Source organism: Cydia splendana, chromosome 21 (genome assembly GCF_910591565.1).
Source record: "Cydia splendana chromosome 21, ilCydSple1.2, whole genome shotgun sequence".
NCBI classification, from domain to species: domain Eukaryota; kingdom Metazoa; phylum Arthropoda; class Insecta; order Lepidoptera; family Tortricidae; genus Cydia; species Cydia splendana.
Genome location: NC_085980.1, coordinates 2,443,671 through 2,469,365, shown reverse-complemented (window position 1 = coordinate 2,469,365; position 25,695 = coordinate 2,443,671). Strand labels below are relative to the sequence as shown.

At 38.3% G+C, this 25,695-nt stretch overlaps 1 long non-coding RNA gene across 1 annotated transcript in view; it reads right to left on the bottom strand.

Annotated features, from left to right (window-relative positions):
* LOC134801195 (uncharacterized) overlaps positions 1–25,695 on the bottom strand; it is a 234,615-nt gene that overhangs the window by 895 nt on the left and 208,025 nt on the right. The window lies entirely within an intron of this gene.

The window sequence follows — 25,695 nt, the reverse complement described above, 5'->3', positions numbered from 1 at the left end:
ACTGGGCTTAATAATTGTTGTTTACTCAAATATTGTTTCAGCTCCACAAAGTCAATATTATCAAGGCTTAAGCGATTTCAGAAACTACATAGTCTATGTACAATATGTACATATACGAGTACATTACGACCCGCCCCGGCTTCGCACATTAAGAGCGCTCTTACAAGAAAAGTCGAAATAATGCAAAATTGATGATACTAGTCGACGAAATTCAGCACTTTGCGCTCATTATTAGAAACAATGAGTACTTGTTCCAGTAAAAGCGTCTTCTTATCTTTAGAAATATCGTTGTAAATATTAGAAAAAGGACTTATTAAATTAGTAATGATTTTTTTTCTGATGGTCGTTTCCGAAAAACCCCGTGAAGCACTGAATGGCGAGCTCTTATTTGGACATGTTGAGAAGTTTACTCGGCTAAACCTGGCTATTTTGTATTACTAATACCCTGTACTTTAGGCATATCAAACGATATTTTTCCTACATACCTTTGAGAAAGAGAAAATCAAAATAAAACGAACTCAATTTTCTCTCCGAAACAAGTGTCAATTCCTACGAAAATCTACTTAATATCGAAGTCATTTTCATACTCAAGCAATCTGCAACGTTTGCTTATACTGTTGGTATACATTAGTGTTTATGAAATTCTACTATAATTTTTTGGCAATTTTTTGAAAACTACTCTATATTACCGATGACGCGCGCTGCGCCAGCTCAGTGCCGCGGCAGAGCTTGTAGAGGCAGGACGTGTGTCGGTCGGCTCCGCACATTTTCAACGGCGACGACGAGGTTTTTTATCATTGTGTGCGGCGGGCGCCGTGTAAAACGCTATACTGTGTGCGTGTAAACCGCAACGAGAGACTTTGATCCTAGCACTGTTTTTATAGTATTATAATTTATAATGATACAGTTTAATAAACTACCGGACAGGATTAAAAATATTTGAAACGACCTGACATTCTATATGTATTTATTTGACTCAAGATAGTACTCAGGGTCTGATGATGGAGCCGGAAGGTGGTCACCGGTACCAATCAACCATGTAACTAAACCACTTCGTGTTTAGGCTCGTTTTATTCATCTCAACAAGATCTTTGACACAAGATAGTACTCAGGGTCTGATGATGGAGCCGGAAGGTGGTCACGGGTACCAATCAACCATGCAACTAAACCACTTCGTGTTTGGGCTCGTTTGATTCGGCTCAACAAGATCTTTGACTTAAGATAGTACTCAGGGTCTGATGATGGAGCCGGAAGGTAGTCACCAGTACCAATCAACCATGCAACTAAAGCACTTCGTGTTTAGGCTCGTTTTATTCGTCACAACAAGATCTTTGACACAAGATAGTACTCAGGGACTGATGATGGAGCCGGAAGGTGGTCACCGGTACCAATCAACCATGCAACTAAACCACTTCGTGTTTAGGCACGTTTTATTCATCTCAACAAGATCTTTGACACAAGGTAGTACTCAGGGTCTGATGATGGAGCGCAAAGGTGGCGACAGGTACCTGTCTACCATGTAACTGAACCACTTCATGTTTGGGCTCGTTTGATTCGTCTCAACAAGACCTTGGACACAAGATAGTACTCAGGATCTGATGATGGAGCTGGAAGGTGGCCACGGGTACCAGTCTACCATGTAACTGAACCACTTCGTGTTTGGGCTCGTTTGATTTGTCGCAACAAGATCTTTGACACAAGGTAGTACTGAGGGTCTGATGATGGAGCCGGAAGGTGGTCACCGGTACCAATCAACCATGCAACTAAACCACTTCGTGTTTGGCTTCGTTCGATTCATCGCAACAAGATCTTTGACACAAGTTAGTACTCAGGGTCTGATGATGGAGCTGGACTGTGGCCACGGATACCAGTCTACCATGTAACTGAACCACTTCGTGTTTGGGCTCGGTTGATTTGTCGCAATAAGATCTTTGACACAAGATACTACTCAGGGTCTGATGATGGAGCTCGAAGGTGGCGACGGGTACCAGCCTATCACGTAACTGAACCACTTCGTGTTTGGGCTTCGTGTTTGGTTTATCACCTAGTGTCAAAGATCTTGTTGATACTAATCAAACGAGCCTAAACACGAAGTGGTTTAGTTGCATGGTTGATTGGTACCGGTGACCACCTTCCAGCTCCATCATCAGACTCTGAGTATCACCTAGTATCAAAGATCTTGTTGAGACATATCAAACGAGCCTAAACATGAAGTGGTTTAGTTGCATGGTTGATTGGTACCGGTGACCACCTCCCAGCTCCATCATCAGACTCTGAGTATCACCTAGTGTCAAAGATCTCGTTGAGACGAATCAAACGAGCCCAAACACGAAGTTGTTTAGTTACATGATAGACTGGTACCCGTGGCCACCTTCCAGCTCCATCATCAGACCCTGTGTATCTTCAGTGTCAAGTCAAAGATCTTGTTGAGACGAATTTGAGGTACCAAATGCAATGACGAAACATGTAAATAAGCGAGTAGCTACCTATAATTTCTTTCGAGTAATATACCTTCATAAGTTCGAGTATGGGGCAAATGGGAGGAGGGGGGGAGGGGGGTCTGGACATCGGATGATGGTAGCATGACGTAGGAGGAAACAGAGTCATCCGAAGCATGATTTTTGGATGATTTGAGGGGTGGGGGGGTCAAAAATCGTCAAAAATAGATGACGTAATTTATGAACAGCCCCTATGTACATTTGCACTGCATTTAGTATTTTCGTACTTTCCAAATAACAGTTTTAGGACTTTAAAAGTTAAGTACAGTTAGTGTTGTTATGGTAGATTTCAATATGCTTCGCGAAGGATCAAGAATGTTTAATCCATCATTGTAGTGCGAGTGTGGTAGAAGGGATCGGCATACTGAGCTCGCACGACCTGCCGCAGCGCGTAAAATACCTAAACTCGCTCAACGCCGAAATGTAATAGCGCTCTTAACAAACCATACACCTAAGCCTTCCTCAAGAATCACTTTATTGATAGGAGAAAACCGCATGAAAACCGTTTAGTAGTTTTTAAGTTTATCGCGAATATACAGACAGGTACAATTTGTACTGAGCGAGCAAAATCGATAAATCCAACAATTACATGAGACTAAAATATAATTAATAATTGTGTTTGAATGTAATTAAACGTATGATATGTAAAAAAAAATATTACATGTGAAATGTAACACTTTCTTTTTGTAAATTTGATGTCCCCGACCTTTTTTTATAACAAAAAACCGAGCAAACAGGCATTTTTGTGCAGCAGTCTTCACGCGCGCGTCTGGACTCGGTCTAGTGAAAAATCCAAGTGCAACTAGTTTTATTACCCGCGGTAGATTAGATTGACGCGCTAATCTTGTACCTCGGCAGAGGGGAAATAGTGCGAATGCCGCCTCCCTTCCGTGTTGCTCGAAGATTCTATTCAATAATGACAAGGGGGACTCAGGAGGTTATAATAACGTGTAGGAGCGTTTCTTTTATTTTTTGCCATTTTTATATATTGTAACCTTTTTTGCCACTTTTGTGTTATTTCTAGTCAGGATCGCGAGCGCTTTTCATCCTCATAGTAGAAAAAAAGTGTCCTAAAATTTCCATACATTTTTCAAACTTTCCTTCCTTTTTGTTACCGCCATACAAAGTAAGTATATGGGGAAATTGTAACACAATAGGAAAAAAACTCTGAGACATTTTTTTATTCCATTAGGATCGAAAGAGCTCGTGATTCTGAGTAGAAATAACACAAAAGTGGCAAAAAAGGTCACAATATATATAAATGGCAAAAAATAAAAGAAACGCTCGTAGTGATTATGCAAATAAACTACTTGAATACTTGAACATTCGAATGTCATCTTACCCGGGATCATAAATGCAATGTCATTCTCAAAACGTCGGGAGCCATTTCAAGTTTATTATAAAGACTCAAAACATTTAAAAGTTTTAATTTTTAAACGTGTTGAGTGTTACAGGCCTATTCGGATTTCGAGATTTTCACAAGATATTGAGACGATTTAGAGATCAACTAGATCTACATTAGATATCGATGTGACTTGGATATCTAAGTCATAACTTGTCGAAATCGTTCAAGAGGACCTCCAGAATCGCGGAAACGTCAAAATTGACATTTCTATCTTACAAATATCTTTAAATGATTCGTATCGTAACTTGTTGAAGTCTAGTAGAAATCTAATTCATTTTCCGAATCGAGCCGTTGGTCACCTAAAATCATGTGATTAACGCGTTCTAAATAAAATTTAATATGTATGAAACAATCATTCAAACTAGCTAATAAATGCATATATGGGCGGCCGATCGTAAAATCAGGCCGATCGTAAAGTTCCTGTGTAACGTTTGGCCGGTGGTCACATTAAATCAATAGAAAGGTAGGATAGATTCGTTAGACTGCTTGAGATGTCTGTCCAGAAAAGAGGGGCTTCGTCGACTCAGGGAACAAGACAATGATTTTCACGTTTCACGATATGTCTAGGAATTTCATGATCTGCCTGATATTACGATCGGCCGCCGATACATATACGGCTGCCATGCTTAATGGAACCTAGTTAATTTCATATTCTGTTTATAGAATTATACGACCGGATTAGATGATATTACTACACCAGTTTCCAGCACCTAATAACAGTTAAACGATACTGTTACACTAGTTCCCACTATAATAGTCAGTAATATTGAATAATTAACATATGTACGAGTTATGAGATCATATATCTAGTCATAAATGTAGCGTAGTGGATTCTGTATTAAATTTCATGATACTAATCATTTTGTAAATTATCCCTTCGTACATTTATTAATAATTCTATAAATTTAAGGTTTGCGCGTCCAAAATTTCATCCATGACAATAGGTACCTCAATATTTTTGTTATAAAATTTACAGGTGTTAATATTAAAAAGTTTTGAAAACTTATAATAGTGATTCTTGTAATATATTATGATAGGGACACTCTAAACAATAAGACTTATATTGGCTGGTTTCTTTCTGATTTGTTCGGAGTGGTCAATTACTAAATATAGATATGTAGTGGCTAACAACTATAGCAGTCACCCTATGTCGTCGGACCTACAAAATTAATACATTAACTGTAAATGTAAATAATTAGACGAATTCATCAAAGTCAGTTTAGTCATGAGGTGGTATGGCCATGTCAAAAGAAGGCCGCCTAATACGTGGGCAATAGAGCCCTTAACTTCGCCTTACCAGGCCCAAACAGGAGGGGCAAACCAAGGCAGCGGTGGCGTAACGTCATCGCCAAAGATTTGAACGCCTGTGGGTTAGCGGAAACCGATGTCCAGGATAGAGCGAAGTAGAAGGAGAAAAGTAGGAAAGCGGACCCCGTCACAGTACGAGACAAACGCTAGGAGTATGATGATGATGATCAAAGTCAGTTTAGTAGTTGAAGCACACAAGACAAAAGATAACAAAATTACATAATTTACTTATCAAAATATAAGTTGAAATTAGCATCCTGACCAATCATTTTACAACGAACCAGTTATTGTAATAAAGATCTTAAAATTAAGCTTTTCTCAGCTTTTATTTTCTTCTACAAAAATGTATGCAAATCGGTGCTAAGGTAATAGTTTTGCTGGCTGTACCTGTATGTAGGTACCTACATAGACTTTTTTTGACACCACGTGAAAGTTTAAAAATTCCTTTTTTGCAATTGGTGTAATTATGCTAATAGTGTAATGGTGTAATTATGGTCCAGCCCAAAAGTACTTCACTAGTTTAAAATTAAGTGACCACAAGATATTAAACTCTTACATTAAGCAGCTAAAAGAGCAACATTTGTTTATTATTCGGGTAACACATGACCCAGAAACGAAAGTTTATTTGTAAAAGTATTAGGTTGGGTTGGAACGTCCTAAAATCGATTGGTGCAGCCTTGACCGCACGCGAACCGCCAGGGGAGACCACAGATAATAACAGCGCAGTGTTTGATAAAAAAAGTTGTTTACAAAAAAAGTTTGTAGGGTGACTGCTATAGTTATTGGCCACTCTTAACAACCCTATCTTTAACGGCTCGGCCACGACATTGCGCGACTGGCGACCGCGGCGGCGATAACCATAGGTTGGAGCGAGACACAGCGATCGGACCTTTCGTTCCCACCTAATTATGGTCGTGGTCGAGCCGTAAACGAAGTTACAATGGTAAACTATTTTTTATCAAGCATATACTTACGTCTTCGAGTCATATTATACCTATTACAATTTTTTACACAAAAGGAAAATATAAAAAATAGCGACCTTTCGGAAGATAAGTCCGATCGCTCTTAGCAAACGCTTACCAGAAGCGTGGGATTTTTTCTATTCCTTCCTTGTTTGTTTACACGCCTTAGGCCCACTTGCACCATCCCTCTAACCCGGGGTTAAGCGGTTAAACCGTTAACCTAGTGTCAAATTGTACTGGTAACGATGGCAACTCTAGGTTTAACCGGTTAACCCCGGATTAGTGGAATGGTGCAAGTGGGCCTTATAGAGATAGCGACATCTACCGTAAGAATGATCTATCTTAACGGCACTATTTTAGGGTTTCGTACCCAAAGGGTAAAAACCCTCTATATTTAACCGTCTATTTTGACGACCGGTTTGGCCTAGTGGGTAGTAACCCTGCCTATGAAGCCGATGGTCCCGGGTTCGAGTCCTGGTAAGGGCATTTATTTGTATGATGATACAGATATTTGTTCCTGAGTCATGGTTGTTTTCTATGTATTTAAGTATTTATATATTATATATATCGTTGTCTGAGTACCCACAACACAAGCTTTCTTAAGCTTACCGTGGGGCTTAGTCAGTTTGTGTAAAAATGTCCTTAATATTTATTTATTTATTTATTACTAAGACTTGACTCCACTGTCAGTCTATCACCAGACTGTATCTCATGAACTGTGATAGTCAGACAGTTGAAATTTTCACAGATGATGTATTTCTTTTGCGTCTATAACAACAAATACTAAAAACAGAATAAATTAAATATTTAAGTGGGGCTCCCATACAACGAACGTAATTTTTTTGCCATTTTTAGGGTTCCGTACCCAAAGGGTAAAAACGGGACCCTATTACTAAGACTCCGCTGTCCGTCCTTCCATCCGTCCGTCTGTCACCAGGCTGTATCTCATGAACCGTGATAGCTAGGCAGTTGAAATTTTCACAGATGATGTATTTCTGTTGCCGTTATAACAACAAATACTAAAAAGTACGGAACCCTCGGTGGGCGAGTCCGACTCGCACTTGTCCGGTTTTTTTTTTGCGTAATGGTACGGAACCCTTCGTGCGCGAGTCCGACTCGCACTTGACCGGTTTTTTTTTCCATTTTTCGTTTTGAAGTTAGGGTAACATTCCATTTCTGACCGCAGCTGCACTACTGGTCCGAACGCGTCAGTATTATTGTCAATTTCCATAGTAAAATGAATTGGTAGTGCAGCTGTCGTTGGAAATGGACTGTCACCTTTACAATGGCGTTTGGTGTTCTCGCTGGTTTATTACAGCTATGTAAGTACAGTGTGATTGGAAGAGGCAATTCCGCCTTTACGGCTTTCCCTGGTCTCCTCCGGCCGGTAATATTAAACGAGGAAATATTGCCTGCGAGCAACGTTAGATGTTGCTCGCTAATGAGGCCGGGCATGTTAAACGAGGTTGTTGGATTGAAAAATAATTATTTATGTGTTTTGTAAGATTTCTTGAATGTAAAATTGGGGTAGGACAAAGGTTGGAATCTCGAGAGCAGTCTTCAATTTGTTATGTTATTAATATAAGGGCGGTGCCTTCTGGCACAGTTTATTTTGTAAATTACTTACAAGGAGACACTGGCCATGTAATATTTGTTCTACTTATAAATAAATAAAGAATTTTGTTTTTATTAATTTTAAAGATGTCCAGTACGGCTATCGCCAGTTTTGACATTGACATATTCGTTTACGTCTACGTAACTTACTTTCTATGCATCTCGCTCGTACAGACATATTAGTGCAAGCGAGATGCACAGAAAGTAAATTACGTAGACGTGAGCGTTATGTCAACGTCAAAACTGGTGGTAGCCGTACTCTTATGTCCAGGCCGTTTTGAAGTTAATGGACCTCGACAAACAGCCGTCATTTTAGAAAATGAGAAAAAAATTGTCAATTGTGTATTCTAAATATGTGTGTACGCACACTACAAAAAATACGATTTCTGGCAAAATTACTTATTCAATTATACACGAAAAAGTATAAGATAGTGAAATAAATTTTGCTACAGAAGAAATTTATCATAAACACAATTTAAGAGGATGTCTCTTTAATATGAAATTTGGAAGAATTCGAAACCTACTAAATAAAAAAAAAGCTGTGTGGCGGTGGCGGCTGTGATAGAATCGCGAATATAATAGGTATTATAACCGAAGTTAAGCAACGTCGGGCGGGGTCAGTACTTGGATGGGTGACCGTTATTTTTTTGCCGTTTTTTGCATTATGGTACGGAACCCTTCGTGCTCGATACTATTTAAGCACCAATCAGGAATAAATACTGTATCGGCACTGTACTAACAGCAATACTCTTAACCGTCCATCGGTGGACCTTAATATGTAACCATTATTCCTTTCTTTTCGTACAATAAAGTGTTTACTTAGGGCCCGATTCGGATTTTGAAATAGACATCTATTAGACATCTTTTAGACATCACCAAGATACGACAACGATATGTTTAAGATCTAACCTGTCAAATTTGACAATTGCGCGATCCTGGAGATACTGTTGAACGATTTCCACAGGATATGACTTAGAGATCCATTTCACATCTAATAAATATCTTACTCTATCTAACGTAAAAGTGACATTGGTTGCCCGAATTGCGCTGCAAAAGAGAACTAGTTGATATCTAAACTATAACGTATCTAGAATGGATCTAGTACGTGTCGTCTCTTGTGAATATCTTGAAGTTCGAATACGGCAGTTACTTACTTAGGTTCTTATGCCTTTTGTAATAAGGTTTACCGGACCGGGTGGACAGTGTGGGCGATGGTACCTATACCTAGAGTTAGGAAAGGACTTTAGACGACCAAACTAACCTAACCTAATCTTTTTTAAGCTCGCTGCAAGCTCGGCTTACAAGCAGCGGTCAGAAGCCCGATTCGGATGTTAGAATTTGTTATGATTTTTTACTGGTTTTGATAACGATAGCCTTGCGGCGCGATTCGGGAAGTGAATTACAGATTCACTGGATATGAAATAATAAAGATATGTGACGTTTCACGGCAAAAAGATTGGAGCGGTGTTAATAATAGCGTAAGCGCCAACCGCCATAAGGTACCTTTTGCCGTGGATCGTCACATATCTTTACTATTTCATATCTAGTGAATCTCTAATTCATTTCCCGAATAGCGCCGTTGGTGATTAGCGCGTATCATGAACGTCAGGATGGCGGGTGGACCTCAGCGATTTCAAAGAAATATTTTATAAACATATTGTACCATCTGTGTACCTCAGTGTAGTGTAGCCATCCAGGGGTGCGAAACTCCTCCCTTCGGGCAAACTAGGCTCCATTCGGCTCAGCATTGCTCCGAGCAATTATTAGGGTTGACACAACTTGACGCAGATAAGATAAAGACCTGAATTTTGACAACCCTAAATAGCCGAAAGGGATAGTGCCATACATTAGGACAGCATGATTCGACCCTGAACCGCTGTCGAATTTCGGTTCTGTAGGAAGTTTCCTTTCTGTACGGTAGTACTATTATTTATTCTGTGTTTTTACTTCATTTCACATGTACCTACCAATCAGTGACCCGTCTTCAATGTCGTATCGAAATAAGATCAAATCTATAAGTTGTAAAAATCTAGTATAGTCGCGGACGGTCTAGAACGCAAAATGACTACTGTAATATTTCGCCTATATCGCTTTTAGTCTACATCGCGAACGGTCTAAAACGCACGGTCTGACCACTTATTTATATCACACAGGTAGGTTAGGTTCGTTAGTTACATTCAAATGGCCGAAGGCCAAACAGCACAGAATAGGAGCCCCGCGGCAGCGGGCCTGCTCCGTCGACATCGCTAATGTAAAGATAAAACGACGGAAAATGATGTAGGCATTTTGCGTTCTGGACCGCTCGCGATGTAGACTAAGAGCGATAGAGGCAAAATGTTACACTAGTCATTTTACGTTCTAGACCGTCCACGAATAACCCAAAAATCCGAATTGGCCTCCAGCTTACAAGCTGTAGCCTTGACTGCGGCATTTGCACATATCTGCATATATCTGCATACGTTTGCATGCACAGATCGTCGCAAGACACATTTATTCAGTTAGTGCAGCGGTTTAAAAGCATTTTGGTCCATTAGATTTGCATATAATTTGTATTTTAACTCGTGTCCTGTAGCTTAAGAGCCCATCAACGTGCACACTAGCGCCACTGCTAAATAATCGTGATTATTTACATTTAACGACAGGTATTTAAAAAAGATGGCCGCTACGTACTGTATTTTGTATTTATAACTATTGTAAAAGTATTCGGGCGTCCGCTAGCTGGCACGGGAGCACAGGGCGACACGCACGTGGATGCGTTAGCAGTTAGAGTTATCCATACCTTCTTCTTCTTCAACCTAGCGTTTTCCCGGCCTAGCGCCAGGGTCCGCTTTCCTGCTCAGTCTTCTCCACTTTGCCCGGTCTTCGGCATCCTTAGGTGTGAGATTGTTCTCTCCCATGTCCGCTGTCACGACGTCCAGCCAGCGCTTCTAAGGCCTACCGCGGCCGCGTGATCTAGGGCCTTGGACAGTGAGATTGACGCATCTATTTCCGAGTAATAAAAAAACCGGGCAAGTGCGAGTCGGACTCGCGCACGAAGGGTTCCGTACCATAATGAAAAAAAAACGGGAAAAAAATGCAAAAAAACGGTCACCCATCCAAGTACTGACCACGCCCGACGTTGCTTAACTTTGGTCAAAAATCACGTTTGTTGTATGGGAGCCCCATTTATATCTTTATTTTATTCTGATTTAGTATTTGTTGTTATAGCGGCAACAGAAATACATCATCTGTGAAAATTTCAACTGTCTAGCTATCACGGTTCGTGAGATACAGCCTGGCCAGACAGACGGACGGACGGACGGACGGACGGACAGCGAAGTCTTAGTAATAGTGTCCCGTTTTACCTTTTGGGTACGGAACCCTAAAAAGTATTTAGAGTTATCCATACCATAGAGAGAAAAATACACCGGAACATCTATTATCAAGTAGCAGCACTGATAATTCCGCTACTCGATGCTAGATGTCGACTGTGAAAATAAAAGTCGTTTTGGTATCAAAACTGATGTGTGGAGTGAGCACTATTCTTACTATATTTCTCTATGTCCATACTATTTTTCGTTTACCCGCTTGGCTTAAAGGACTCGCATCCAGGCCATCATTCTTAAAAAAAAATCGTTAAGCTGCTCCATGCACCCAGCTAGCGGACGCCCTTCGAGGGTGCAGTTTCACCCACTCATGTCGATGCTGACTGTTCATAATATGTAGGTACAGTCGCCATCAGATATATCGGAGCGGCCAAGGTGCTCACAAATATCGGAACACGCCTCTATTGTCAGGGCGTTAGAGCGCGTGTTCAGATATTGTGAACACCTTGGCCGCTCCGATATATCTGATGGTGACTGTACATGAAGCTAATAGAGTCAACAACGTAACGGCTTCATTTCACGAGTCCACACTCGAGTCTAAAATTAGGCTTTTAATAAAGAGGCGGATATTAAACCACCAACTCCTGTTTATCTCTCGTTCAATACCATTTTAATGATATCGTATAGTTAGCTGCGGAAAATTTTACCGCTTGGAAAAGGTATATGCAGAAATGCACACAGTTAGTTATGAAAATATACTTTTCACCGCACCAGCACTTTGTTGGCCAAAAACGAATGAGAAAGTTGCATTTTATCCATAAGAGTGCCTAAGTGACTGTAGACCTAGACTGAAAAAGAAATTCTATAGCACTTACTGTTATTTTCAGGGATAAAATATATAACAAACCAGAATATATACATATACGAGTATGTACTTGAAATTCTTTGATTTATATGCCATTAACACGCGAGCTTTCGGCGCAGAACCAAGACGTTCGTGTATTATAGACACGAAATAGATTACAAAGTACTATTAGCTACTTTAAATACAAATAATTAAATATATAGGTAAAGTCTGCAACGATTTTGATTGTACACGCAGTGCAAGTGTTATTTTAAACGTCCGATTTCTATGACATTATGACGTGACGTATATAACACTTACACTGCGTATGCTATCAAAATCGTTGCAGACTTTTCTTGGTGTAACTGTATCATTATAACCTATTTTTAACCGACTTCCATTTCATAGAAGGAGGAGGTTCTGTATTCGGTTGTGGCTATGTTTTTTTTTTGTGTTTGGGTTTGTTAGATTTCTCTCTTTAAATTAATAGTTGACTGGTAAAAAAAAGTAGGTACAGTTTGCTATTAATGCTATCATCATCTAAGCCGGAAGACGTCCATTGCTGGACAAAGGCCTCCCCCAAGGATCTCCACGGCCAACGGTCATTCGCTACCCTCGACCAACGGTTTCCCGCGACTTTAACGATCGTCGGTCCATCTAGTCTGGCCGCACACACACACACCAGCCACACCACACACACAGTTACATTTAGTTGACAGTTAGCCATAACAGCTTGTAATTTTTGACACAATTATAATCTACAGCTAGAAAGACATGCAATAGCACTCAACTTTTTTATTTAGTTGATAAAAGACAAAAATGTACACGGAGAAAAAAATCTAGTGTTCTTTACCAGAATATTGTAAATTTAACTTGATTTTATTGTATTATATGTGACAACTAGACTTTTTTTACACATTAATAGAAAATTCTAGTTCTTTAAAACATCATTTCTAGTTCCTATTACCCACATACCTAGTATCGTCGAAAATAAATTTTGTGTAGTATACAAAACCTATCTGTAGCCATCATTATAGGACAGGGTAGAGTTTATCAGATATTTCATTAGTGTTCACCAGATTTTTTATTAGTTTTAAGTATAATTTTAGTTGACTGAAATAATCAACAATTTCTGTTTACTATATGCAGTATTGGAGAATACCAGATTTATGTTTGTGTTAAATATAATTGTTGTGGCATGAAATAAACAGTATGTTCTGTTTACTATATATATTGTAGAGTTTAACGGGTTTTATTTCGTGTTCAGTAAATCATTATTGCGGACTGAAATTGTAATATACTGTCGAGTGAAACAGAGTTAGGTTAAATATCTTAGGTGAGTCTTCGCTTTAACATGCTTTTGTTGCGACGAAGACTTACCTAAGGTGTTTAACATTATTCTGTTTAACTCGGCAGTAAGTACCTACATTGGCTTAGTCCGCAATAATGATGTTTGTGGTATATGTGTGGTGGCCTGAAACATTAACAGAAAAATCTCAATCCTAAATAATTACTATGAGTAAAGTAAAAACAACATTTCGTTTTAATTTTAGTAGTACATAACATACATTATCGGCCGTAATTTTAGTGAGCGTATGGCAAATATAACACAGAGATAATTTTGGTAGCAAACACAACACACAAACAGAACACTCCAATATAACCTTATCACTATTAGCAACATATGTATAAATTTTCAATTAAACCGCTATCCGCTTCGTCCGCCTTTGTTCACTACACACAGACACTTTTATTTGCTAAAACCGGTGATCTAAACAGGAATGCAACCTGATTCATTTATTATTGGCGACACTTGAAATGAACTCTGTCCGGACTTCGGTGAAAATGACAGAATGTTCTGGGCGCTGCGGGCGGCGGCGCAGGGGTGCGGGGGGCCGCAGTTAGCTCATATCGTGGACTGAACAGTTTTTCGTTACAGGCAAATAATATTTTGTTTAGTGTGCAATAATATTGTAATGCCAACAATTTTTATTGTTGCTGGAACCACTCTTTATTGTTATCATTAAAAAGAGTATGTTAGACAACAGAGAACGTATCTAGTTATGGGTAAAAATATTCATAGTAATCAAGAAATTTCGAGTAAGTAATAGGTATTAAAAATCCGCTAAAAGGTACGAGAAAATCTAGTACCTATAAATGAATTACATAAGGTGGACCCTAAACAAAGATTTTGTAATACACACTTTTATTATTGGCGTGTTAAACTAGATGATGGTGAACCGAATTAATAAATATTGTAAACATCGCAATTATTGTAAAGTGTTGTATGCTAAATGCATATTTTACTGTGTTACTATTAGATTGTTACCAAAACGATATCAGAGTTTTAGTGTACTAGAATATTTTAACTAGAATATTCTAATATTGTCCAAAATACGAGTCTATTAAACATGGCTGAAATCTGTTTTCCTACACTAGAATCATAACTACTATACAATCTGGTAATATTGTAAAATATTTTTTTCTCCGTGTAAGCGTGACGGAGTTTTTGAAGCGTAAGGTTAGAAATATAAGACAACGAAAAGTATGTTGACCCAAAAGTCTTATTTTTAGGTAGCTTTTAAACTAGATTTAACTTACGCATGTCAAATATGGAGCCTATTATTAGGCCGCCAATTGGACGCCGGCGTGGGCGTCTCAGACTGTTTCATTTATAAATGTACAGCCTGTGAACCCACGGATTTTAATAAGTAATAATATGTTTCATCACCGGGCACTGGAGGCCTTGGTTATTGTTTCGTTTGTATATGGCATTTATTTCGTCTATAGTTTAAATATAGTAGTCTCCTTGTAAAAAAACACAAATTAAAATCACTACACCTTAGAAAACAAAGTCTCCCGCCGCGTCTGTCTGTGCATTTGTATGTTTGTTCGCGATAAACTCAAAAACTACTGAACGGATTGTGATGCGGTTTTCACCTTTCAATACTGCGATTTTTGAGCAAGGTTTAGGTGTATAATTTGTTAACCCGTGCGAAGCCGGGGCGGGTCGCTAGTATTTTCATAAGAAAGTAATTTAATTTGTTCATAGAGTAAGTAATGTGTATACTGGGTTCTTAATAGTATGAACTAAAGAGTGAAAGTATATGTTTTTGGTGTGCTTACATAAGAAAAAGGAACAGTGGAAAAACTCACTGTCTTGGGCGAGATACTAATTCGCGACTCTAGGATACCAGCCAGTCGCTCTACCAAATGCTTCATTTGTGCCTTAATGATGACTCGCGTTAGACCGGGCCGCGTCCGGGCCGGGGCTTCTGGTGCATCGTTTTCTATGGAAAGCGTCACGTGATCGCCTGTCATGTCATAGAAAAGTAAGCGCCGGAAGCTTCGGCCCGGACACGGTCCGGTCTAAAGTGAGACATCCTTTAGGGAGGCGCCTAGCCTAAATAATGTTACACTTTTTAAACGGCTACCGCAGTTGAGACATATTGGAAATTCACTGGTAACGATGCGCTACCCCATACTATAAAACATTTTTTTGTACAAAATTAATTTAGATTAACAAAAAAATATTTTATTGTTTTGATAACGCTTTCAAACTCGACTGAGTTTTTGATATTAGTATTCTTATTTCATACAAATAACAAGTTGAACCGCAAACTGCCAGATGGACCAAAGAGTTTGTTCAATGTTTTTTTTTTTTATCGTGTACTGAAGTTACATTCACTCAGTCGTTCATTCAATTATTGTTTTTACAATTAGTACGCTGTGTGTGTACCTTTTCTGTCAATACCTAAGTAATTAACAGACATAGAATGTTTTGTGGCATAAATGAGTATTTGAGAAAAAGAAACATCGATAAATCTGTTATCCATAAGTCTGTAACAGATTAATAATTAAAAGATGTAACTTCCACTTGCTGTAAATTACCGACAAATTTTAAGAACGCAAATCAATTACTAACTGGTACATATTGTACATAATTACTTTATTACTATATTTAGTGTACTTAACAATAAAAACGGGAACTGTAGTATACAGTGCCAAAATAATAGAGTTTTTTAACAAACTATGAAAGAAGATATCGAACGTGTTGTGTACTTCGCGGTAGATATGTTATTATACAATGTTATAAATGTCTATGATAAAGTTAAAGTAACATCGTTAACAGACGTGTCGATATTTAATTTTGGCAATCACTTTATTTTGCCACAATAACTTATGTTTTTTCACCATTTGGGGTAGAATGCGTCCAAGTCGTCCCGCCATCTCGATGACAGGGTCGAGTGGAGAAAACGAGGGGAGGCCTTTGCCCAGCAGTGGGACACCAAAGAAGGCTAATAAAAAACAAATAACTTATGTGTCTGGTAATTAAGTATACTTACAACGTAGCTCTGTAAAATAAATCCCGTTCCCCAATTCGATCAATCTTAAGAAAACACGGCCAATCCCTATTTAGAGAAACAAGCTAAGCCGGCGCGCGTGCCTCGAATATCGACCGTGTCGATATGCAATTAGAGCTCACAATCGAACGCGGGGATTACCGGTGATCGACAGTTCTTATTAGGGTTGTCGCAAATAAAGACTGTTTTGTAGGAAATGCCAATTCTGTGTGCTAATGCAATCTTATGGCCAAATTTTATCCTTGAGAAACACATGAACCGATTGATAGACTAATGCTCGCTTTAAAAGTCACTAGCGACTCGCCTCAGCTTCGCACAGGTTAACAAATTATACATTTAAACCTTCCTCAAGAATCACTCTATCGATAAGTGAAAACCGCATGAAAATCCGTTCAGTAGTTTTTGAATTTATAGCGAACATACAAACACAGAAACAGACAGACGCAGCGGGGGACTTAGTTTTATAAGGTGTAGTGCTTAACTACTCATTTTCTGCTTGCCTAATGGTATACGGTTACAGAAGCCTATTGGATACCTTCACCTGATACAAGCTTATACCAATAGTTAAGTATTGCTTAAAGAGTTGGTTAATAGAATGAAACTGAAAAATCACAAAAATAAAAACATCACGGCAATTTAATGATTCTTTTGCGACAAAATAACAGCAATAACATAACAGCCAATGCTTTTCAACACGCCATTTCCCCACTTCCCGACATATATCCGAGCCTAATTGGCGTCTATAAAGCGAGCAGAGTCAAGTGTCGCCATAATTGACGCCATGGTTATGCGTTTTGATTAGGCTGAAATATGGCGGGTAGAGTTACTGTCAAGGGAGTTTGGGGAAAAATAAGTGTTGATAAATACTTATACAGGGTGTTTGGTACATCGTTTGCCAAAGTAAAACGGCAGATAGGTTGAGTCATTTGCTATCTTCTCAGGCTTAGAAATTTTTAATGACTCAACCTATCTGCCGTTTTAATTTGGCAAACGATGTACGAGTACCAAACAGCCTGTATATGACATGTATATACATTGAAAACATCACTAACTCAAGAAAAAATATTTGTGGTAAATGTTCTTACCAGTAAACTTAAATAGATAGCATCATCATCATCATCATTTCAGCCTATATACGTCCCACTGCTGGGCACAGGCCTCCTCTCATGCGCGAGAGGGCTTGGGCTATAGTCCCCACGCTAGCCCAATGCGGATTGGGGACTTCACATACACCTTTGAATTTCTTCGCAGATGTATGCAGGTTTCCTCACGATGTTTTCCTTCACCGAAAAGCTAGTGGTAAATATCAAATGATATTTCGTACATAAGTTCCGAAAAACTCATTGGTACGAGCCAGGATTTGAACCCGCGACCTCCGGATTGAAAGTCGGATGTCATATCCACTCGGCCACCACCGCTCGATAGCACCGAATAGATAGCATACACTAAAGAAAAAAAACAAGTTTATAATTATATATAGTAATGTGACTACTTAAAATAACAAATCAAATATTTCATAAAATAATTTGATTTGTACCCTAGTTGTTCTTATCAGGATTCGAACTCTGGACCTCCTGCTTCGCAGGCTGGGTTACTACCGTCTAGGCTCGTCAATAATTATGAATACTGTATCTGTGTATAGTCCGTACAATCCTAACGCTTTTAGAATTATGAATTATGATACACAATATACAAACGAATCAATCATTTCATAGGTTATAAAAATTAATGAAATTTTATTGCAATTTAAACTTAATGTACAATATATATGGTACCGTAAAATCAGGTAACTATAGTCCACAACTTATAACTATGGTCCAAATTCAAGTTCCAGTAAAATATGTATAAGTATTTTTCAAATTATGTTGAGTATATAATATAGATAAGATAGAGCATTAGTGTATCTAAGCTCCAAAATAAATGTTACGAGTACAAACGTAAAGGCTCGTTAAGAACTGGACCATTGGTTGTACTTAGGGACTATAGCCTGATTTTACGGTACATTAAAAAAAAACTAACTTATCTATAAAATAAAACTAAAAACGAATACTAAATATAATTAAAATACATCTAAGAAATTTGGCCCCTTTGGCATGGTGCCGAAGACGCTGGCAGCATTTCCCCGCTGTATTGCTAATACGTTGTGTGAGAAAGCTGCCAGCTCTTCGGTCACCCGTGAAGTCGATCATCTTTTCGATAGGTCTTTACAAAGTTGTAGAGCATTAGGACCCCACAGGCCAAGGTTTTCATAAGTATAAAACCCCGCTGTTCATTAAACTTCAGTTTTCCATGCACATAATATTTGCTAAACCCATGGACTACCCAAAAGTTAATCGGTTCAAAGTTTGCAAATAATTTGGTACTTATTTATACTCTCGGCCAAGTTTGAAAAGCTCTTCCGGGCCTTTTACTACGGTTGTCTGATAGCCTAGCCGATTTACATATTGATTAAAATACCTTACGTAGACATCTTTACTTTTTGTATTTATAACTCTTCTTCAACTCTCAAATATTTTTTTATCAAAATTTTATTTTCAACAGTATTAAACAATCTATATTATATTCATTTTAATGTAGTAATTTCTAAAAACGGCGAAAATATACCTATTATATTTTAGTACCTTTTTGTTGGTTCCACTTCGAAAATTTTTGATCTTTAATCTGTTTACTTCCATTAAACATCAAAAGAAAAAACTAAAATTTAAATTCTTACTTTTTAATAATGTTATGGTACAAAAACATAGGTAAACTGCAGAGTTAGATGATTAAGCTTTGGTACCTACATGCGTTTCATCGCGCAAAAACGATCAAATTTCCGTATTATAATTTTTATGAATCCATAAATATAATGTACCTAAACGTTGAAGTAAAGAGCTTTTTTAGGGTCTTAGGGCCTTTTGTAACTTTGATTGTCAAACGTTCAGAACACCTAGAGTTAGACCAAGAAAAGTCTGCAACGATTTTGATAGCACACGCAGTGCAAGTGTTATTTATACGTCATACTTTCTAGAACTTTGACATTTAAAATAACACTTGCACTGCGTGTGCTATCAGAATCGTTGCACTATTCATGATCTGCAGGCCTATTATGGATGGCATTATCCACGTGACAAAATATCTGTCACTTTTTAACAGAGCGCGATTGAAAGTGACGGATACAGTTTTATCACGCTGTCACGTAGACAAGAACGACCATCATATCCGTTAACCCTACTTGACTGTTGCAAAAAAAACTGTTTTAATTTAATAACACTCTGTGTAAGTAAGCTTAGGAATGCCGTTACGATGTAAAGCCAGCTGATCCAAATGCTACCTTAACACGTTCCCTGTGCATGCATCATATGTGTAGCATTTTAGGGTATATATGATACGTGCATGCACCACTAATGATGCACGACCCCATATTATTATAAACTTAAAGCATTGCCAAAATTTACACGTGTGAGCTAGGTCTTTTTTATTTGCATGCACATACTGGCTATGAACCTTTTGACAAAAAACACGTTGCACGTGAGGACTCAATTTCTGGTTCCTAGGTACACAGGGAACGTGTTAAGGGCTGATTTAGACGGCGCGCGAACTCGCATGCGATTTTAGTTATGCGGACTGTTGGTTACGGCCAATTCAACCAACCGACCAAAACCCGCAATATAATCAAACACGCATGCGAGTTCTCGCATCGTCTAAATGAGCCCTAACAGACCAGGTTAAGGCTCATTTAGACGGTGCAAGAACTCGCACGCGATTTTCATTACATTGCGGTATTTGATTGGTCGGCTGAATTGGATGGCTACCAATAGTCCTCAATGTAACTAAAATCGCATACGAGTTCGCGCGCCGTCTAAATCAGCCCTTAATCTGAATGGATGTAAGACACTGTAAGACGAGGGAATTAGTACAACCGTTAACCAGTACGGTCGCCATGTCGTTACGTTTGATGGGCTGTCTCATCCGTGTCGAGGGTGCATAATATAGTTAATAGGAAGAGATCTCGTTACTGCTTTAGAAGATTGTAACAGAGAAACGCTTAATTGGGGGCGTACACGTAGAAAATTGAAGGAGACAAAAGACTGCTATGGTATGCAGCATGCTACTTATACTCGTGGATGTTTATTGAAAGCAAGACATTATTAGCAAAATAAATAAACTAAACATTAAAATTAGAACTAAACTCTAACAACTATATACAGATATTTACAAGTAAAGAATATAAAATACATTTATTTAACGAAAATAATATAAACTTAATAGTTAAGTACCTTATAAAATAACTAAAAATAAACCTAACAAAAAAAATAAAAATCCCTAAAACCTACCTTCTAAGCCTAGGCCCCTCGGCAAGGTGCCCATCGCGCAGGCAGCATTCCCGCGCTGTACAGCGATGGAAATCCTTTGCGCGAGAAAGCTGCCCGCGCGATCCGGGGCTCCAGAGCTGCGGGGACGCCGGCACTGACAAGAGCCCTTCTAAGGATGTCGTTGAGGGCAGCGTGGCGAGACAGGCGGCCGGCGCCCGAGGAGCAGGAAAGAATGGGAGTTAGCTCGGCGCCAATTGGTAGGGTGCCCAGAAGGCTGGTGGCATTGCCGCGCTGAATCGCTGGGCAAGGAAGTAACCAGCCCTCTAGGTCCCCGTAGCATCAGTGAGACGCCTCACTAAATATACAATGTGCTCCGGGTCCCCAAGGACCTTCTTCTTCTTCCTCGCGTTATCCCGGCATTTAGCCACGGCTCATGGGAGCCTGGGGTCTGCTTAACAACTAAACCCAAGAATTGACTTAGGCACCAGTTTTTACGAAAGCGACTGCCATCTGACCTTCCAACCCAGAGGGAAAACTTTTTGGGATTAGTCCGGTTTCCTCACGATGTTTTCCTTCACCGAAAAGCGACGTAAATATCAAATGATATTTCGTACTAATAGTTCCGAAAAACTCATTGGTACGAGCCGGGGTTTGAACCCGCGACCTCCGGTCCGGATTGAAAGTCGCACGCTCTTACCAGCGCTTCAAGGACCTTATACCTGTTAAAACGTGACAGGCGTGGTGACAGACGATAAAGAGGGAAGCATCTTAGCCCTACTGGGTAACGATATACAACTGAATATAAATGAAAATTAGACGTTTCCGTGATTTTTTCTATCAAGCCAACTTTACATTTTTTTTTAATTTACACACTTAAATTCAGTGTATAAAATACCTATACCTTACACCTTTAATCATAGACGAAAACAAACAAAATCGCCAGCAAGCCCTCTTTCAACTCCGGGTCAGGGGTTCGCAACCCTTTGCCGCTATGTAAATTGCACGACACTTGACCCAAAGTTGCGCGCCCCTGGATAATGACCGACTTTGTTCCACTTTCATTATGCTTACAATGTATCATTATGCAATTGTTTTCTTTGTATGAAAAAGGTAAAGGATTTCAGTGAGGTTTATTATGTGCTCAGAAAATAATACCTACCTTATTTATCAAAATTATAAAATCTTATATACCTTTAAACGAGCAATTTTTGTACATACTAGTATATATATTTCGGGGATCTCGGAAACGGCTCTAACGATTTCGATAAAAATTGCTATATGGGGGTTTTCGGGGGCGAAAAATCGATCTAGCTAGGTCTTATCTCTGGTAAAACGCGCATTTTTGAGTTTTTATATGTTTTCCGAGCAAAGCTTGGTCTCGCAGATATTGTAAGTAATATCACACGAGTGTTTTAAAGCCTCTTATTATGTGTCAGTTGCATAAACTACTTTTGTCGCTATATGGAAGTATTACGAGTATATCGGTTGTAAAAGGTTTTAGCGAGATAATAAATCGCTCCGCGACATAAATAATAAATAAATAAATATTAGGGGACATCTTACACAGATCAACCTAGCCCCAAACTAAGCAAAGCTTGTACTTTGGGTGCTAGGCGATGATATACATACTTATATAGATAAATACATACTTATATATATATAGAAAACACCCATGACTCAGGAACAAATATTAGTGTTCATCACACAAATAAATGCCCTTACTGGGATTCGAACCCAGGACCATCGGCTTCGCAGGCAGGGTCACTATCCACTAGGCCAGACCGGTCGTCAAATTTATGAAGAGCTCGATAAAAACTGTGTTCACATTTCGCCTGACCTACATTATATAGGTCTCCTAAAGAGTTAGGTATATATCCTATACGAGTAATAATATCACTGGTATCACACTTAAGGTGTGTTGGGAGATTTATTTTTATATTATGTTTTGTTGCTACGGTCACTGCTATAGTATGTATGTATGTATAAACTCTTTATTGTACAAAACACAAATTTATGGCACAGGATAGGCAGTACAAAGGCGAACTTAACCTTTAAGGGATTTCTTCCAGCTAACCTTTGAGTAGATGAGAATTGATGATTGATAGACAAATATAGCACTGAATACAATAGACTAGAGGAAAGTCAAAGTGTAGTTTATTGGCCACTACATAGTAATCGGTCACTCTTAAACGTTCTGGCTGAGGTTAAACAGACACTTTTTAGAGCTTATTGCCAGTCGTTCTATACGAGCAGCCTATGGATTAACTATACCAATAGAGCTTACAGTGCCTTGCGTGTCCAATAGGGTATTTTCCTACTAGTCAAATCAGTTACTTTTTTAGAACTGTCAAAACGATTTGCTAATATGGAATTTATATGAAACATTACATCGTGACATCACGGTCAACTCACCTACTTTTTATGTTTCTATCCGATTTATTAAATAGAACTTGTGTTTAAAAATAACTTCTATCTGTGTTTTTCTAATAATTATCTGGTGCTTTATTTCATGCATGGTGTAAAATAATTTATTTTAAATACAGTATAATACCCTATTCAATAACGGGTATAGAATGCTATTGGGGTTGCCGCGTTTTTGTAGCGCATCGCATGTTTGCTGAGGCACGCATGGATGATTTTTATGCAATAATGCGCAAACGAGTGGCCTCTCAAATGCGTCGCGTGCGGGGCAGCGCCAATAGCTTCTTAGCGGCAATAGGAGAGAGGCTAGATAAACCTTTTAAAAGACATTGGGTGTCGCTGCATGCTCCTAAGTACCAGGACTGTAAATAGAAATTTGTAAGTGTTTATTAGGATAGGACTAGGATAAACTAACATAGATATAAGCAAAGACATATGTAACTTCGTATAAGACGAATAAAGTCTAAGGAAAAAACGTGCCTCGGAATTCAAGCAAAAGTCATTCTCGAATAGATGGCGCACACACCTTTAGCCTATCCTCGGCTAGATGGCGTGACGACACCGTTTCATATTTAACAATTTTAACACATAGATATCAGTGAATGAACATGGATCAAAATGATATAAAAATAATAAAATCATTTATCCATATATATACATTTTTTGATAACTTTATACGTTTTCATTTTGAGTTTTAGTCGTGTGTCGATAGATGGCAGTAAATTTACAGTGACTACAAAATTTACAATGACAGGACCCCTCTATACTATCTATTCTTTTTGATATAAGTAAATAGTACTGTACATAACTGTGATGAATCAAAGTCCTTCGTACAATCAATTACTTTTATTTTACTCCAACTTCTTACTTCAACACTCTTTAACAATATTTAGTTAACAAGCCGTAACCTTCGTGCTACATGTTACTGGTTCAAGCGCCAAGCGAGAATGATCCCTCCATCCCATGGTAAGTTACATTTTATACTTTTCCCTCATTAGAATTGGCGGGTAGGAGAGAAGGGTCATTTTCGCGACTACCCACAGATTAATTAACAAATATTCGGGTAAACACAAATCACATTTTTAATCACTACCCAGTGGAATGCCATAAGTTTAACATAACTCACGCAAAATAATTATAATTTATTCTTGAAATCTTATGAAATATCACACTCGGCCATCCGACTGCGTGCTACCTCCGGTGCACGATCAACAATAATATCACACTCGGCCGTGTTGCCTATTGCCTTTTCAATTCTATTAGTTAAAAGTAGTCTGTTTATACAATACCAATACTCTTCATTGTACACCAGAATACAATAAAATAATACAAAGAATTACAGCAACTCAAGTAGAGGTAAACTTCAAATTATTTAATTTACTCATGGTAGCAGGTATTGCAGATGTAAACGGTATTTATTCTTCAGACTAGTATTATTGTTGCATAAAAAGGGATATTTAAATACCTACTTTTACTACTAATCATGTAAAGGTTCACGAAATACATCGTCCACACTGTCAACCCCTTTACTTTTACTAAAATTTACATCCCCATACGATAAGTTATTTTACCTAATTACACGCATGGTTATAGACATTATTATCGGCACGTGCTTATAGAATATAAGCCCAAATTTCATTGCATTGATTTTAGTACTGTAACATACTTATTTTCAATTAAGTTCTACTTAAGTATAACAAACATGACGCGAGCAATAAAATTTTGCCTGATATATTAGAATAAGAAGAAAGAAACAACTACCACAGCATGAGCGATAATAATTGACATCAATAATCGAATTATTAGACCTTCCATAGTAAATGTAGGAACTTTTTTTTTCAAATTACAATACTTTAGTTACAAACTTGATGACGTCCTCCACTGTAAGTCCCTCTTGAGCGTCGCCTTCTTCGTACTGGTCATCTGAGAGAGGCCCCGTCGTCAGCGCCTGCTGTGGTGACGGCATCTGTCTTCAGGCACCTCTCGCTCGGCTGTCGCAGTCCACAGCGTCCTCTGTCGTAGATTCACCGTCGCTGATTTTCAGCGTCTACCGCTCGCGACTCTGCATCCGTCGTGCTCGTGACGACAGTCTAGGTGATCTCGGGGTGTCAATATCGGAATCCATTTTACCCTGTTATTAAATTTCAGTGCGCTGCATGATTGGTTGTTAAACTTTGTTATCACCCTACGCCAGCGAGTTGTTAAACTCTTTAAACTCAAAATAAACTGTTTAACTCACAATAAAACTCTTTAAACTGTTTAACTCAAAATAAAACTCTTTAAACTGTTTAACTCAAAATAAAACTCTTTAAACTGTTTAACTCAAAATAAAACTCTTTAAACTGTTTAACTCAAAATAAAACTCTTTAAACTGTTTAACTCAAAATAAAACTCTTTAAACTGTTTAACTCAAAATAAAACTCTTTAAACTGTTTAACTCAAAATAAAACTCTTTAAACTGTTTAACTCAAAATAAAACTCTTTAAACTGTTTAACTCAAAATAAAACTCTTTAAACTGTTGAACTCAAAATAAAACTCTTTAAACTGTTTAACTCAAAATAAAACTCTTTAAACTGTTTAACTCAAAATACAACTCTTTAAACTGTTTAACTCAAAATAAAACTCTAAACTGTTTAACTCAAAATAAAACTCTTTCAACTGTTTAACTCAAAATAAAA